General features: G+C 36.7%; 1 protein-coding gene across 16 annotated transcripts in view; it reads right to left on the bottom strand.

Moving 5' to 3' along the window:
- Positions 1–17,040, bottom strand: part of LRRC4C (leucine rich repeat containing 4C) — a 741,859-nt gene that overhangs the window by 121,515 nt on the left and 603,304 nt on the right. Inside the window, exon 1 of one of the 16 annotated variants that reach the window (XM_048045822.2) lies at positions 11,249–11,302. The exons of the other annotated variants lie outside the window; for them this stretch is intronic. The gene's annotated coding sequence lies outside the window, so the exon portion shown is untranslated. Of the gene's footprint in view, positions 1–11,248; positions 11,303–17,040 lie in introns of those variants that run through there. 16 annotated transcript variants of the gene reach the window in all.

Raw genomic sequence — 17,040 nt, 5'->3', positions numbered from 1 at the left:
AAAACAGATAAATGAAAACAAATGTATTAGTGTACATACAACCATACTAGGACACTCTGTGCAGTTAAGAAAAATTCTGATATTGGCACTTGCTAAATGTTTGACAGAGAAAGGAATGAAGGACTATTTCCCCATTAAAAAAAAAAAAAAGGAAAAGAATTCTGCAAATCTTATGTTATAGACAGTTCTCAAAAACACTTATTCAGTCATTACTTTCAGTACCCATAATCCCTAAACAAGAAATTCACTGCAAAATTAACCAGTTCATCTCAATAACTCCTTTTGAATATTTTCAACTATATGTTAAAATGTTGTAAAAGCCAACTCACAAGTCAAAGGACAATCAGGGCATTGAGTGTAGTGATATTCAAAAAACTTGACTTAGCATCCTAGGTTTGCGTTTGGAAATCCCTCAGTTTCCTACTAAACCTCAGACTTTTTGAACTACTTGAATGGAGTATTTAGCCCAGTTAGGATTCAGTTCCATCTACTCAGCATGGAATATGTTCTAAATTCAAATTAATTTTTATAAGTAAATGCTTTAAAGATTGCTTTAAAGATTTCCCTTGGTTTGGTTAATGTGGTACTGTTAACATGACTGAGGGTGTTTTTTTTTTTTTTCCTAATGCTATTAGAAAAGTTATTCTAAGTTTTGCATTTTCTTAGTTTTTATATACAATTAAACTAATCTACTGCAGAATTTTAATGTCCTGTGAGTCATAGATAATTGCAAACGTACATTCACTTTTGGAAAATCTAGTCCAAATACAACCCTCACACAATGAGACATTCACTTATGTTCATAGCAGGTCTGTTTCATATTCAAAAAATTTCTATGAAAAATATTCATATTAGCTGCACTTGCTCACAAAAAAAAGACAAAAAAACACACCTAAGCATTAAAATTAATAATCTCAGTGAAATGCTTGAGATTCTGATGTACTAAAAACGTCTGAATTTGAATATGCTAATTTTAGGATCCTCTGCTTTCTCTTTAATTTGAACACCAAAGCAATGAATGCAACTGTGTTTTATGTACCAGAATATAGTATATATTTCAGTAACTCTATAATAAATTCAGGTGGAACATGGAGTTATAGTATTAAAGTTACTAATTATCCCTACATTACAATTCACAATGGTGTAGAAACCCAACAGAAGGCCTAGAAATCAATTACAAACCACTTTAAAATTCTATCTGAGGATTTAAAAACTCTCAATGTTGCATGAATCTTTTGTATTGAGAAGTACTTCATCTGCTGAGGTAAAAATTTCCTATTGATATATCAGTAGCAGGCTACGTGTTGAATAACTCCCATATCTAAATGATTTGCATGTAAAACAATTATAATCTAATAATTAGTAACCAATAGAATTGTGAAACACAGAATATCTGAGTAGGCAAGGAGTATTGAAGTCTTTCACAATCGGGTGCTTTCTGAAGCTCTACATCAGTTATGTATTTTCAGCCTTCTGCACAACTAAAGTAACACATGTTATTCTGTTTTTTTTTTTTTTTTTTTCCCAATCAATTTATGCATGTTTAGCAAGACTGGGTAAATGCCTAAGCATCTAACTTTCAAGGCATTTTTCTGATCTTGTACGTACATTGTTCCTTGTCAGAAGTATTGCGTTTAGATTTCACTGAAGTGTACTGTGACAAGAACATCTAGCAATGAACTGCAACCAAATCTTGGTATGGAATCATAATCTCCACAAAGCATAAAACATTTTCAACAACTAAGTCAGAAGCAAAATTTACCATCTCAACATGCAGTCAAGCACAGGTAAGCTTGGGGGGCCAAAAGGTGGAATAAGGAGTTACCCCTAAAACTCTATTATTGTTCAATTAACCTATAAACTGGGTAACTCAAGACACTTTTATTTTTTCCTCACGATGATTAAGAAATATTATGCACTATACAATGCCGACATTAATATTGCTTTCATAAGCACTATTGCTTATGAAAATAATAGGAGAATTGAATCTGGTAACACTGTATTATTTAAATGAAAGTTGGAACAGGTTTCATTATGAAATAGCTGAGACATTCCAGAGGATCTAAATAATGAATTGACAAATGCAGTTGGCTTCATAGATATCTATCCAAAACCTCCAGTTTTCTTTAGTAAAATATGTTGCGAGGTTTTCTGCTAGTACTATCTAACTAGTAAATGATAAGGAAAAATAGAAAATAGCATCAAACAGGATTCAACAAACTGCCACATTTACAAAGGAACAAAAGGCATTAAACTCTAGCAGGAGCTAGAATCAAAGTTATCAGCAAGGTACAAAGTGAAAGTGCAATATTTTCTTCTTTTCAATACTCAAAGCAGTTCATCAGTAAAATTCATTTTTTCTTCCTGCATCTGCATTTGTGAAAACGTATGTTAGTCATTCATCACTAAAAGTATAGGTGGACAGACCATCAATAAGTAGTTTTGTTAAACTTTACAAAATAGATCTCAACATCCATTAATAATAACTAAAAATATATAGATTTACTTGAGATCATTGGGTCACAAAGAGCTAAATAAACATGTTGACATGTTCTTGGCATGACTGAGAAATGAGTTTTGGCCTGATCGAGGTCTCCCATATGTGTTCTGCAAGTCCAGTGAATGAGGCAGGCCAATCATTAAACTTGGATGAATTAATATAACATGAATAGGAGAATCTGCAGATGCAGTGACAGAGATGAAAGTAGGTCACATTCAGAAAATTTACATAAAAACAGTCTAGATGGCATTAGCATAAGCCTTGTAAGTCTTGTATTAAAACCCACAACATTAATCTCTAACATCTATTATGACTGATAATAAATATAAGAAGAGGAAAAAACAAACAAACAAAAAAAACAAGATCACAAACATACTTTATGACACTAAGCTGAGTGGTGCAGTTGATACAACAGAAAGAATGGATACCATCCAAAGGGACCTGGACAAACTTGAGAAATGGGCCCATGTGGACCTAATGAGGTTTGAAAATTCCAAGTGCAGGGTGCTGCACCTGGGTTGGGGCAATCCCAGACATCAGCACAGACTGGGAGAAAAAAGCACTGAGAGCAGCCCTGCAGAGAAGGACTTGGGGGTTCTGGTGGATGAAAGGCTCGACATGAGCCAGCAGTGCACACTTGAAGCCCCAAAGACCAACTGCGTCCTGGGCTATATCAACATAGGCGTGACCAGAATGTCAAGGGAGGTGATTGTGCCCCTCTGCTCTGCCCTTGTGAGATCCCACCTGGAGTGCTGCATCCAGGTCTGGAGCCCCTTCTTATGAAGAAAGGCTGAGAGAGCTGGGGCTGTTCAGCTTAGAGAAAAGAAAGCCCTAGTGAGACCTCACTGTAGCCTTTCAGTACTTAAAGGGGGCTTATAAAAAAGATGGGGAGTAACTTTTTGCTTGAGCAGACAATGACAGGACAAGGGGGAATGGTTTCAAACTAAAAGAGGGGAGAGTCAGATTAGATGGTATGTGGAAACTCTTCAACACGGGTGGTGAGCATTGGCACAGGTTACCCAGAGAAGCTGTGGATGCTTCATCCCTGGAGGTGTTCAAGACCAAGTTGGACAAGGCCCTGGGCAACCTGATCTAGAGGGTGGCATCCGTGCCCATGGCAGTGGAGTTGGAAATAGTTGATTTTTAAGGTCCCCTCCAACCCAAGTCATACTATGATTCTATATGATGATATTTAAAATGAGTAAAAGGAGAAATAATTTCAGATGGTATTTTGTGAATTAAAAATTAAGAGTACACAATAAATAACATAATCAATATCAACTTGTTGAACAGTCACTTGGAGCTCATATCTTTCACTTCACCCCTAGTGATTGTAGCAAAAAGTATAGCTCTCTATTAGTATACAGAAATATAATAAAATCATTGCATCACAGTGAAAACAGTGTAACACTTCTAAAATTGTTCAAAAGGCTTATTTTCTCTGAAGCTTTTGGTAGAAAATATAACTTACCAAAAAAGAAAAACCCCAAAGTTATTGGTATAAAGGAGTAAAAGGTCCTTGTCCGTTTTTTCACCCTTCAGCTTAACTCTTTTCTTTGCTCTTTTTAAAAAGATACTAATGTAATGTTGGGAGGATATGGAAGACAACATTGACTTGATGAAGACAAACAACAGAAATATGAAATGATAAAAATATTTGTGCTTTTTTATTAAAAAAAAAACATTTTTTTCATACAGAAATTTCTTACTTTAAACAAGTGAAAGTGTAAAATAATGTTTACACACACCCACACCCACCAGCTGTATGTTGTGATTATCATTCAATACCTATATAATATGTTCTTAGGTGAAGTTTCTCTGATTTTTTTTTTGTACCAGTCTTCTTCTGTGTGTTTTCCCCTCAAAAACTGAATAATTTGACAAATTTGGAATAATTTAGGGACATGGTTTAGTGGGTGATACTGATGGTAGGGGGACAGTTGGACCAGATGATCTTGGAGGTTTTTTCCAACCTTAATGACTGCATGATTTGCGAAGTCATGGTTTTGCAGAATATTATGTATTGTGTTGCAATGAAAAGACATTATTGCAATAGTAAGCATTTTGACCTTTTAGTGTTTGTTTGAATTATGTCCCAATAGTAGGAGCTCTACTTCTAAAGAAAGTTTCTGAAACTTCAGTACCTTTTACAAGAAAAGGCTTTACAGCTCATTGTATGGTCACATGTCCAATTTGAGTAGTTAAATTCCATTAAAAACCTATACATAACTTGTAGTAATTAAAGCCTTCCCATCCTACCGCACCTTTATTTTTCTTTCCCTTTCCCCTACGCCCACCTCACTCCAACCTTCCTTTACAAAAGAATTCAGCTAGAATGTAATGGTAACATTTTGCATTCATTAGAATTTAACTTTGCTTATTACATCTTTAAGAGACATAAATCAGAGCTATCTGTGCATGTTATGTGCAATAGGTCAGTTGAGAATTACCATAGGACTTGAACCATTTGCAAATCTTTCATAAATAAGCAATGGACTGGGCTGGAATCATACAACATTAACTAATTTAATTTAAAGCCACACGTATTTCAAAGATCCCAATGTTTTGCTTTGCTTTGCTTTTTTGTTGCACATGTTGGTATTTACTTTGCAGTGATTGTGCATACGCTGTCAAGCACTGGAACGCTGTAAAGCAATGGCCAAAACTACATTAAGGATAGACATGGTAGTCTTCGGATAAAGGTTCAGAGCTATTATGAAGATCTTACTGTGGAATCCAGATATATTTAATTATCTTTCTGAATTTCTCTTTCCTTGTTTCGATCATACTACTACTAATGTCTAAATTATTAGTTTCTTCAATTATTATTTGTTCATTTTTGCAGCAAAGAGATTTCCTCTATCAGGGGAAAAACAGTTTCAACTTCGAAAAATAAAACTCGCTTTTTGCATGAAAAAAAGTGAAAATAAATTTTGGGAAAGAACTATTTTAGCAAAACTCTTCCTTTCCTTTTCAGGAAGGAAAAACTAGGCAGAGAACAGCTAAGAGGTAAAAACATAAAAGCTATGTAGTTTCACAGAATCACAGAATCGTCTAGGTTGGAAGAGACCTCCAAGATCACCCAGTCCAACCTCTGACCTACCATTAACAAGTCCTCCACTAAACCATATTACTAAGCTCAACATCTAAATGTCTCTTAAAGACCTCCAGGGATGGTGACTCAACCACTTCCCTGGGCAGCCCATTCCAATGCCTAACAACCCTTTCAGTAAAGAAGTTCCTCCTAATATCCAACCTAAACATCCCCTGGCACAACTTTAGCCCATTCCCCCTCGTCCTGTCACCAGGCACGTGGGAGAATAGACCAACCCCCACCACGCTACAGCCTCCTTTAATGTACCTATAGAGAGCGATAAGGTTGCCCCTGAGCCTCCTCTTCTCCAGGCTGAACAATCCCAGCTCCCTCAGCCGCTCCTCGTACAACTTGTTCTCCAGACCCCTCACCAGCCTTGTCGCCCTTCTCTGGACTCTCTTAAGCACCTCGAAGTCCTTCTTGTAGCAAGGGGCCCAAAAATGAACACAGTACTCGAGGTGCGGCCTCACCAGAGCCGAGTACAGGGGGACAATCACTTCCCTAGACCTGCTGGCCACACTGCTTCTTATACAGGCCAGGATGCTGTTGGCCTTCTTGGCTACCTGAGCACACTGCTGGCTCATATTCAGCTGCCTATCAACCAGTACTCCCAGGTCCTTCTCTGCCAGGCAGCTTTCCAACCACTCATCTCCCAGCCTGTAGCGCTGCTTGAGGTTGTTACGCCCCAGGTGCAGGACCTGGCACTTGGCCTTGTTGAATTTCATACAGTTGACCTCAGCCCATTGGTCCAGCCTATCCAGATCCTCCTGCAGAGCCTTCCTACCCTCGAGCAGATCAACACACGCACTTAGCTTGGTGTCATCTGCAAACTTACTGAGGGTGCACTCGATCCCCTCATGCAGATCATCGATAAAGATATTGAAGAGGACTGGCCCCAGCACTGAGCCCTGGGGGACTCCACTAGTGACCGGCCTCCAACTGGATTTGGCTCCATTCACCACAACTCCATGGGCCCGGCTACCCAGCCAGTTTTTAACCCAACGAAGTGTACGCCAGTCCAAGCCCCGAGCAGCCAGTTTCTTGAGGAGAATGTTGTGGGAAACGGTGTCAAAAGCCTTACTGAAGTCAAGGTAGACCACATCCACAGCCTTTCCCTCATCCACCAAGCGCGTCACTTGGTCATAGAAGGAGATCAGTTTCATCAAGCAGGACCTGCCCTTCATAAACCCATGCTGACTGGGCCTGATTGCCTGGTTGCCCTGTAAATGCTGCGTGATGACACTCAAGATAATCTGCTCCATGAGCTTCCCTGGCACTGAGGTCAAACTAACAGGCCTATAGTTCCCCAGGTCTACCCTCCGGCCCTTCTTGTAGACGGGCGTCACGTTTGCTAGCCACCAGTCAACTGGGACCTCCCCTGATAGCCAGGACTGCCGATAAATGATGGAAAGCGGCTTGGCCAGCTCCTCCGCCAGTTCTCTCAGTACCCTCGGGTGGATCCCATCCGGCCCCATCGACTTGCGTACATCCAAGTGCTGTAGCAGGTCGCCAACCATTTCCTCGTGGATAGTGAGGGCCACATCCTGCTCCCCATCCCCTTCCACCAGCTCAGGGTACTGGGTATTATCCAGAGAACAACCGGTTTTGCCGCTAAAGACTGAGGCAAAGAAGGCATTAAGCACCTCAGCTTTTTCCTCATCCCTTGTAACTAAGTTTCCCCCTGCATCCAGTAAAGGATGGAGATTCTCCAGTTTGAGAAATGAAGACACAACACATTAAAAAAAATCATTTACTAACTTCAAAAAATAAATTTCAAATTGAAATTTGAAATTAAATAACCATAATAATTCAAATTCAACCATAAAAAAATCTTTAAATAAAAAGTATTTATTGTCCTCCAATTAACTTTTGTAGTTTTAAATGGAAAAATAGGTTAATTTTCCTAGCATTCCTGAATAATTGGTTATGCTGTTTTCAGTGAAGTAGAAGCCTTTTTGCAACACTCTTAGGAAACTATGAAGATTATTCTTAAAAGGCAAACTGAAATTTTACACTACAGAATCAAGTTAAATGTTCCAGCTTTAATGATCTTCTAAAAACTACTATTACAGATGAAGCAATAATACTAGACCTTGACTATTTTTTTCCAATATTCATATAGTTTGTCAGCAACTTAAAGTATTACTGATTTTTCTAAACATATGCATATAAACTCACTTTTTGTATTTGTTTTTAATTACCCTTTTAATTATCCTAACACATGTATAGCTTTGGTCTCCACAACCAAATGTGTTCAAGCAGCAATACTCTGAAATGTCAAAGAGCTGATACCATAAAACATACAACTTGTCTAGAAGATCTCAAGATGAAACCACAAAAATAAGTAATATATTCAAACTCTCATCAAGGTCAGAAAGACACCTAAATATTTTATCTATTTAAACCACACATTTGTTTCCAGAGAAGTTTTCTTTGGGACGGAAGGGATTTACTTGGAGACTTTCTGAGAACTAGACTGACTACATTATACACCCCAACATCAAAAGCTACACAAGTTGAAAGGCATCTGGCTTGGACATATTTTTATATGATTGTTAGTCATGGACTTAAACCAAGATTCTCCCAGGGAGATTAAACAGCTTAACAGCCAGATGCTGCAGAGCAGTATCTGGCATATGTAGAGATGATAAAGTTACCAACTTTGAAGTGAACAGGAAAGACGGCAAATGTTCCCCATCATTTCAATCAAAACAGCAGAATGTATAGGTAAAAGTTTTCAGTTGAGTAGTGTGTGGCTTAAAGTAAGAATAAATACCAACTGGAACATGGACATTTAGACTATACAGGATACATTTTGAGCAGGGTTATTCTAGTTATTCTATTTTCAATTAATCAAAATTATACCAGTGTAGTCTGGAAAACAAACAGACCTCTCTGCAGTCCACTTAGGAAGATGCGTTATTTCTTCTTGTTCTAAAAATCTTGAGAGCTCTCTAGATAAACTAATAACAAAGTTCTCCAAGTTTACTGAAAAGTGTTATAACCAAGTAAAGAAGGATGTAGGAAGTTGATCCTTCTACTCTCATAGACTAGCTACACTCAAACAAGGCAGAAAAAATGGTCTAAGTTGATATTGGTATCAATAAATCTGCCAACATTATAACATTTAATGGAAAATGCTCAATTTTCATGCAATTCTAATGACCTGATACAATGCCTCAGAGAGACGGATTCCCTCAGATTTCCAGGATCAGTGGCTACAACATGAACAGGCAAATTACTTCTCAGACACTGTTTTTTGCAGAAAACACAAAAACATTATGGTTTTTATTGTGAAGTAGTTTTCTTCAGACCCATCTTCGGTAAGGATAAGTGACATGAATAAAGTCCTGACCATTTTGTACTAAATAGTGCAACTTGTAAAAATATATAATTCCTCATTTTAAGGAGTAGAAAAATTCAACAAAACAATGCCAGCTGACACTTTCAAAACTTTCAAAGTCTGCTTTTGAAAATCTCACCTATATTATCTGGTAAATACTACTGACTGTTTCGTTCAGCTGAGCAGAATTTAGTTAATAATGAATCCACAAAAAATGTTTCTGGGAGAACATTTCCAACTCATCTAACAAAATTGCAGGCAACTGAAAACTACCTGCAGGCAACAACCTGTCCATTATTCTATTATTTTCTTACAACTCACCTACAGCAACTAGGACAGCACCTGTTCTTCCCCTTACAATTGCAACAACAATAGTGCTTTTCTCCCAAGCAATTCACAATACAGACTGGCAGGCCAACAACCACACTTTTAAAGATGAGGGTAGGCTACTATATGCATTGCTGCAGTGGTAGCAATAGGGGAAATTCTTTGCCAGGAAACTAGTGAAAGGAGTCGTTTTATCTATCCTAGCAAGAATACAGAAATCTTTAATACCTATGTGAAATAAATTAGCAGGTTTATCTTACCTCTCAAGGGAAAGATGCCTGTGTCATAGGCAACATCAAGTTTAGAGCACGAGATAGCGCTTTTTCGCAGTGAGACAAATACTGTGACGCCCACAGAGAAAAAGGTTACAGTTCAACTCCAAGACGCAGTCCCTCTGGAGCCCTCTTTCAGGGTTTACTGAATGTCAGAAGCTTTTGCTGTTGCTGTTCCTGTCTGCTAGACTTACACTGCAGATAGACAGCAGGATTTCAGCATACAGTTTGGCTCTTTCTATCAGCTTCTAAATTCAATTAAAAGTGCCTATGGCACTTCTCTGCTAGGAAAGGAACATTTAGCACTGCCACAGACACTCATTCCGAGAAGAAGTCATTTCAAGGCACCAGAGTGCTTTTTAAAATCTTTGCTGTGTATGCATGAGCACCAGAGTCTGCAAGTACCTGCACACAGTCACTATCAGAAAAACTTACTAATGACCTCCATACACTGACCTAGAGGTGACAACAGAAACGAAACAATGCCCACAGCTGCTTTTGATTACAATTCTACTATTTTGACAGAGCACCTCTGGCCATGTTCAAATTTTACACAGGACACGCTTTTCCTTCTAAGTTTTGGGTTTATTTTCCCCATTTATATCACCCTATCTTGAAAGAGAATATTGCAGCTCTGCGTTACACTCTCGCCAGCGAAGTTTCCCCAGGAATGTACAACTGAAAACATTCCCCAGGAATGTACAACTAAAACATACCTGATACACCATTTAAATTTCAAAGTCCTTTCACATATGAACAAGCCTTTGAACACATATGAACAGCCTTTCACATATGAACAAATTGTGGTCATGCCAACCTTTATTTCTTGGGATACACAAAAGGCCTCACAACCACAGAACCATTGTTCTTCCCACATATCTGTTATACCTCATATACCCAGGTGAAAACTATCATTTTAGGACATCTATGGATTCCCCATGCAAGTTAAATACAACAGCTTTCTAAGACAGAGCAAAGAAATTAGAACAAAGGTTTGAAATTTTGTCAAAGCTGTTTATCCTCAGTGAATAATTAGTATATTTTTCAAACACAAACAGAAAGCTTACAAGGAAATGCAGTTTTTCTTTTGCTAAATACTGTTATCATTGCCCAATATTATTATGTTACTTCAACTCATCTCCTAAATCAAGCAAAAATATCATCTTTCCAGTAGGTTTGGTTTTTGTCAGAGTTCCATGTTGAGATAATAGTAGTAAAACCGCAAGTCTGATTGTATAAACAGAAGCTGTTCAAGATTTATCCAAATTCTATCTTCATTTACATTCAGAGAACTGCACAGCAACTAAATCATTTTCATAGTGTAGATATGAGCACAGTTTTCTGTCCTGAAATTATTATTTTAATTGGCAACAAGCCTTATAGTTCAGTCTTTACTTAAAGACAGAAATAACAAAATCTACCAAAAACACCTCTCTTCATCCCTCAAAACCTATCAAGAAATAAAGCAAAGGTGGCACTAGACAGTATACCTGAAGAATAGAAATATTTATTTAAGTTAACCCATTTGAAGGTGCTTTCCCAGTTACATTCATAATCATCAGTCAGGAAATCCTGGAAGACTAAATACTATCTGATGGTGGCTGTTCAGTAGCTTAGATAAAAACAGGTAGTGTTTCCATAAAATTTGGAGAGGTATCTGCTGTTTAGCTGATTCAGAAAAGAAACCAGTGACAGGTTGGGTCACAACTCACCCACTGAAAGCGATTCCTTCTGACTCAGTTATTTCAGCAGAGGAGAAAGTTGTCTTCAGTTTCTAGGTTGCCAGTCCAAAAGTTTTTAAAATATCTACTATGACTCATATGAAGAAAGAAGAAACAGAGAACAACAATGAAAGATGCAGAATTGCTTGAAAACACTGAGATTACTGAAAGGTAAATAGTAGTATATAGAATATTTTTTTTTCAGCTTTCTTTCAAGAAAAGTGCATTTATGGTCTGACTGGTATTTAATAAGATTTTAACAGACGATTCTTACCAATCATCATATTCAAATAGAAAACTGAAAAATCTTACAGAATTTGCCTGAGAGTCGGCCAAACTTCTTCCAACTCCTTCTTCTGCAATGGCTAATAGCACAATTCATATTTAAATACATGATTAAGAAGACAAACGCAATTTCAGACTGTGAGATAATTCCAGTCAATAGATTAATTTTACTTATAAGACAAATTTGTCCCCAGGTGTAAGGCATTTATCTCTTACAGTACTTTTAAGTCAATTCCACTATATCTCTTAGAAAAAAGCACATTGGTAAAGAAGATTATTAAGTAGAGACAAGTCTTAAAAAACAACTGACTTCTGGTTGTTGATAATTAGTCTTTCTTCCTTAGTTACACAATCTTCTTCAAGCAAATGAAGGCTATTGTATTATAACAAGTTCAAGAGGAATCCCAGCAGTCCTCCATCATTTAGTCTGTAATCACTACTTGTAGAAACCACTGTTGAAAACTGTAGCTATGCTGAAGGCACCTGGCCATCTGACTGCACTCAGATAAAACAAGGCAGAGGTGAGAATTACTGAAAGTGCTTTAAAACCACTACTGTGTTCTTCACCTGCTTGAATTATCCAGGTGTTATTCTGGTTCCTGTCATAAATCAAAGCTAAAAAGCTTGTATGATTTTTCAGTGGTTGACAACAGAACCAATTCACCACACCTATCAGGATGGATGGCTGAGATGTAATAGGATGCTAGCAAGAACACTTTTTTTTTTTTTTTTTTTCTAGAAATGTGCTGGCATCGAGAAGAGAAGAAAGATCTTCTGATGTGAACAACTCATTCTGATAAAAATGCATGACTTTGTTTAAAAGAAGGGTGGAGGTAACCTTTTAGACCTGGGCCCTGCCACTCCAGGTCTTCCTGTCCCACTGCAATTATGCAGGAGGCTCAGATAACAGCTCCAGTTGTTTGTAATGACAGCACAGACACCTGCTCACACGTCTGGGGAATGTGGGCCTAAAGAAAAGGGGAATCGGTTAACTCATTTATATCAATCCCTGCCTGTCTCCCACTCAGTTTCTGAACACCACCTGCCACAGAGCTGAGAGGCAGTCTGCTGCTCGGCCTTCCACAACTGCCTGACCTTTCCTCTAAGCATATTAGCCTACAGCAGATCCAGCCTCGGCAGTCTTTTGGGGCCCTGGACTTTGTTGAGTTTTATCAGACCATCAGTGTTATGAGCCCCAGGCAAATCCTTCAGTGCTGCTCTTCTTATCACAAAGTAATTACCTGGCCTTTCTTCAGGCTGGTTGGAATTCAGGGGTGGAGCTCACTGAAAAGGTTAAGGAGTCAAAAAAATCAAACTAGAACTTGCTTTCAGTCAGGTTTCCGGACTTCATAACAGCTGCAGTCAGCAATTTGAGAAGTCTGACATGCAACTCGACTGAGTCTATCAGATGGTCAACTGATCACTTTCACAACTGCCAAAATGGTAAAGTTTAGGGATAAAAAAAAAACAGAAGCACATTCTATTGACATTAAAGTACGTGAACTAGAGACAGATTTCTGAAGTGACACAGTAAAACACTCTGGAGTGGGAGGATTTTTTGCATAAGAACTAGCGACTTTTCTCGCTGAGCAGAGTGACTGATGACTATGAACATTAAACACTGTTTCATGTGGAGTTTTAGTCAGGGGAAGCACTTGATAAACCAAAAAAGAAGACATTTCTCTAAAGAGCTGAGTTACATGCTTTCAAAAAGACAGTATTTGAGTAATTAGCTAGAGGAGTATGGACCAAGGAGTCATGGATTATCTGTATGCTATGCTCTATCTTGATCAAAGCACTCTTTTGTTCAGATCAACTTGGATAAACACTGAAATCTGTGACATTTGCAGGTCACAACTCAATTCGTTTCAAATAGGTTCAAATTGCCAAGGTATCTGAATTTATTTATTTGAGATGCTGTTTCATATGCCACACAGACCTAACAGGATACTTCAGCAGCCTTGCACTGAGAACTACCCTGCCTTAACCCTTCTCCTTACTACAGAAAAGCCTTAAAAAGAAATGACAGAAAGCCAAATGTTGCCAGTAACATTTTTGTTAAATATACTGCTGTTTCCAAATACACAAAAGAAAATTGTATAATAAAGAATACGGATGATAAACACTACATTGGATGTGTTTATATTTATACTATTTCATAAGAAAATGATTTTAAACTTAAAAATCAGTTGAACACCCCATCTCAAATTCTGAGATGTAGAAATAGAACCCAATTTCATATTTTTGTTCTTAGGAAAACAAAACAAAACAAACAAACACCAACCAACCAAAACAAAAACACACCTATTCAGATTGTGTGTGTACAACTTTTTCTGAGAATTTTATTGTGGTTAAACTTCTAGTAATTCCTGTTACTGGATGAAGACATTAACTAAAATAACACATAGCCATTTCTTTCATCTCCACCCATATCTTTTTTTTTTTTGTATCAAGTGTTAGTCAAGACGACAATTACTTATAAGGTATTTTCATTTCTATTTTTCATAATGGGCTTCTTGTCAGCTTGATATGTGAGTCTGACTAAGTTTTCAAGTGGTATAACAATACATAAGTTTTATTCGTGACTGAGGTAAGGAGATTCATTTTTTTTGAAAGAAAAAGCTCTCCAGAATAAAACATCTGATCATATATATATATATATATATATTTTAAATTTCCACATCACTACATATAGCCCATATGTTGTAATTCACACACAAACTTTCTGTGTGTATATATATTGTGATGTGTATAGGGAATTATTAGCATAATAGTCTTCCATTTATGCAAAAAAGAGCAAATTTGACTACCAATGTGAGTACAATAACAATAGTTTATTGTTGTAAGATTTTCTCTTAAGCAGATTTTTTTTTTTTTTAAAAAAAGCTATGTTCTTTAAAAATTAATGCATAGCACTCCTCCTCTTCAGTAGTATGCACTTCATTGGGCTAATTTATGTATGTTTAATAACATGTCTGTGCTATATAAGTAAATAATTTTCATTTGGCCACCTGCCCTAGACAATACTTCAGTATCTCCAAGGCCATACTCAGGCTTACTCTCGGAGACATCAGGGAAGTTATCTAATGGAAGTTTATGAGGGCAGCAGATGTTCATTCCTGCTGTTTGATGGTGGTGACATCTGAAACTTTAGTCTTTTACCACGAAGAAATCCAAGAAGAGTCACAAGAGCAGCATGCGAACTTCCTGCAAAGACTACTAATCAGACCATTATTAAAAGAACCTGTGGTAGAAATTTATGTTCAGGCCATTCTAAGAGCTTCTTTAGTATTTCACTCCTCTTTGTTACATTTATTTCCGTTGCTTCTGAACAAATCTCAGAATTGACCTACTGGTCAGACTCATTTTAAGAAAACTAAACACCTGACACTGTGTAAAGCTTTTTTGCATTGGGAAGTTTCTAATTGATCAGAGGGTTCGAAGTATATATTCCATGAGAAAACAGATATTTGCTCATCTCTTTCCTCCTGTTGGACCTAAAGTTTACTGAGAAGAATGGCTGTTGTTTTCATTTATGGAAAGTTTTTTTTTTTTTTTTTTTTAATGTTTACATTTGTATCCTCTTGAGATTCAATAGCTGATACCAGAAAATTTTCTCTCTGCTTTGTAGGAAAAATATAGGATAAAAATATTCCAATACCTAAATGTTCATATGCCTAAATTCTGTTTTCTAGAAAATCTAATTGATTGTCAACGGGTCTCTGGTTTCTACTCATTTAATTTACGATTATGAGACTTAGGCTCCTAAGTCACATAAGAACCTTTAGTAAATTTCTACTAAAGATTCATGAATAATTACATTCACAAAGATTAAACGAACAATTATCTGACAGATACACTGGGGGATGAAAAGTTATTAGCAAGGTTTGCTTGTAGTTGTCTGCTAATACATCTCCATCCTCATCTCTGACCATCCCTTCCGTACAAAACTTACCCAAGTATTAACCTTTCTATGAATAAATAGTTGATTTTATCAAATCATGGAATTTAAGATTATCTATGATTGATCTTATTTCCAAAGGTTTGGTTTTTTTGTGTGTGTTTTGTTTGTTTGTTTGTTTTAAGGGAGGAAGCAGAATCCAGAGACTGCAGTTATGATGATGATTTCAATGAAGCAAAAGGAAGTCCCAGATTTCAATGAAGAAAACTGGAAATTTAACATCTGCATGTTTACACCTGTTTGATCTTACAGATCAAAATATACAGTGAGAACAGTCATCAGCAGGTGAATGTTTTAGTCACTACATTTATACCACATACATAAAAAAATAAAAATAAAAAAAATCTAACTTGCTTCCGTTATTCAAGTAATTGTATATGTGACCTGGGAGAGAGGAAGAAAAGGAAAAAAGATCCCTGCAGCTTCCCAGGTGTGTGTGGGGTGTGTGTGCGTGTGTTAACGACCATTACTAAAATAAACCCTGAAGTAGCAGATTCCTTCAATTGACTTCACTGTGCTTCTGCTTAAACTTTTAACAACCAGTGATTAACAGAAAGAAATATATTGTATTATCTTATGTTCAGAATTCAGGCTCCTGCAGCCATTACTCAAAGTGGAAATATATTCACCTGTTATTTGCAAAACTTCTTTCTTAGTTGACTTCACAGTACATGTACATAGGTAAAATTTAAAGTTTTACATTAACTGCAAAACACGGACAAAACACAAAGAAAAAATTATTGACTATATTGTTCTAAGGAAACTGAATTCTCTTCACAGTCCAGAGAATTCAGTTGGAATATTGTTCTATGTAAAGATCAAATGAAAGGCATAGCAGAAGCAAATTATTCATGGCTTTACTAGAGATGAAAATAATAATTACAGAACAAGAAATTCTTCTTCTTTATGTATTCCCTCCTTCTATGTATTTATATTTCATTTTCGAGATAATTGAGTTTCTAGCCAAATACTTCTGCATTGGTATTTGTAAGTTTTCATTTTTGTTGTTGATATGAGAATGAATTATTGTGGGCAATACAGCAGTAAAACAAAGAACAACCAACCTCCAAAGAAATGTGCAACATCAACCTAATTTCCTTGTAGTCATTTCTTTTTGCTTTAGCAATTTTCCACATTATTTCAGCTCTTACACTTACCATTTTGTAAAGCATGACTGAATGGGCAAACCATTGCAGCCCAGAAATATTTTTACATGCTCAGTTCCTAACTAGTCTTCATAATCTGCATTTATTCTGTTCAATATGAAAAAAACAATCTATATATGAGTAAAACCAAAATATTTCCAGAACATCATTGAATTTGTTGCTGCTGCTGTCTATAAACTCATTTAACCTATATACTAATTCTATCTTGATTCCTTTTCCTGACTTTATCCGACTCCAAATACACATAAATAGACTTAATGGCATAATACAGAATAATCAGCTAAATAAATGCAACACTGATAGCTAGCAACTAAAAAACTTACTATTTTAATTTATATATTTGATACCTACTCTTTTAATTTTCTAGGTAA

Source organism: Anser cygnoides, chromosome 5 (genome assembly GCF_040182565.1).
Source record: "Anser cygnoides isolate HZ-2024a breed goose chromosome 5, Taihu_goose_T2T_genome, whole genome shotgun sequence".
NCBI lineage: Eukaryota > Metazoa > Chordata > Aves > Anseriformes > Anatidae > Anser > Anser cygnoides.
Note: the sequence above shows the minus strand (reverse complement) of the source record. Positions and strands in the feature narration are given on the sequence as shown.